Raw genomic sequence first — 1,829 nt, 5'->3', positions numbered from 1 at the left:
CACTTAGAATTGTTTGCCCCACTTAAAATTGTTTAAATCTAGAAAATTACCTTTTAGATAAGAGTTACTAAGCAATCATTTTTCAATTTAGTGAAGGTACACTCCCTGCCTCACTTAATAGTCAGGAAAATAATTTACTATAATACAAAATTAGAATAAAGCAATAACAAGTATAAAGTTCAGAAAGGAACAATTAGTTCTGACAAGGGTAATCCAGGAAGGCTCCATGTAAGAAGATCAATTTGTTGATGACCGAGATAGTGGGGAGAAGAGGAAAGTAAGACAGTTTGAACAAGGACATTAAAATATGAGAACCTAACTAAGTTTGTATATTTAAAGATAAAATTTTTAAATGCATTTCCACAGTATTTTATGGTCTATAATATTTTTGAATACTCCAGTATATAATATATAGATTGTTTTTGTTTTGTTTTACACGCTGTTGACCAGTTAATGTTTAATATATTCTTTTTTTTTCTTTCCCCACTTTTTGCTGAGTAAATTGTTACTATTGTTTTCATCTGAAAAATCATCATAGAAAATTGTGGTTTGGTTTATTACTTCTCAGTTGGATGCTTCTGAGTTCAAGGAAGCTTGCCTTCTTCTATGCTATTTTATCTTTCTTCTGGGCAAGAGACATTTTGGCATGGTTCCACCTCTTCTTTTTAACTTCTTTCTTAGGCTTCTTTTCATAGACTGGGTTCTTGAGTATAGCAGTATGAGCTTTCTTATACATTTCCTCCTACATATCTGGAGTTTTATTTGAGAGAATTGTTTCTTATAAGCATCCTCATCTTCTTCAATTAGGTGATACATATAATCAACTTTCTGACCCATGATGTGGTTCTGTATGGAATTCCTTGTTTTCTGAATCATAACCAGGGAATTGTTTGGTATTGTGAGAGAGAGACAAGCCTCCATCCATAGCTCCTTTGAGAGACCCAAAAAATTTATTTCCATTAGTAGTTCTGTCAAACCCAGCATCCAAATAGCAGGTGAAGGCACCAGGTCGACAATCAGTGTTTTCTGCACGGTATTCATCTCCAGTCACTTGGACTTGGCCTTCATAATCTTGTCCATGCCAAACCTACTGAGAAGCCTGCAGGCCAGCAACAGATCAGTACAATACAATGCAGTATAATTTGTCAGGCCAACCTTCATATTACACTTTGGGGCTTCATGAGCATGAGCTACACAAGCTATCATTTATTCCCTCTGTGGGCATAAGCAATCTGACAAATGATATATCTGTTGGTGACACGAACTATCATCCTGTAGTTAGGTGTATTATTCTTATTTTATAAACTATACTTATATATAATATATATATATTTATTATATTTATATATAATATAAAATATACTTATTTTATCCTGAATTACAAACATTTCCAAGCATAATAATCAGTTTACCCTCTTGTCTTCTTCTAAATTTCACCTGCTATCTCTTGAAACAAACCTTATTCTTGACAACTTTATCAAACCACGTCTGCAGGAGAGAGACTGGTGTCCTCAGTTTACCACAGACCAGCAGGCCCAGCAAGACTCTGGTGGGGGGTGGGGATGGGCAGTTAATGTTTGAAGTATTCCAATAAGAATATTCCCTTTGGGTGTGGTTGGTTAACATGTAGAAAAAAAACAAAAACAGAAACAGTGGGCACCAGAGTGGCTCAGTGGGTTAATAAGCCTCTGCCTTCAGCTCAGATCATGATCTCAGCATCCTGGGATTAAGCCCCACATCAGGCGCTCTGCTCAGCAGGGAGCCTGCTTCCCTGTCTCTCTCTGCCTGCCTGTCTACCTACTTGTGATCTCTCTGTCAAATAAATAAAT

The 1,829-nt window shown here is 36.2% G+C and overlaps 1 pseudogene; it reads right to left on the bottom strand.

Annotated features, from left to right (window-relative positions):
* Positions 1-532: 532 nt before the first annotated feature.
* On the bottom strand, positions 533-1,470 carry LOC132006432 (large ribosomal subunit protein uL18-like; annotated as a pseudogene).
* Between the last annotated feature and the right edge of the window lie 359 nt (positions 1,471-1,829).

This window comes from Mustela nigripes, chromosome 18 (assembly GCF_022355385.1).
Source record: "Mustela nigripes isolate SB6536 chromosome 18, MUSNIG.SB6536, whole genome shotgun sequence".
In the NCBI taxonomy this organism is placed as follows: Eukaryota; Metazoa; Chordata; class Mammalia; order Carnivora; family Mustelidae; genus Mustela; species Mustela nigripes.
The sequence above is the reverse complement of the archived record's forward strand: the minus strand, read 5'-3'. Positions and strand labels throughout refer to the sequence as shown.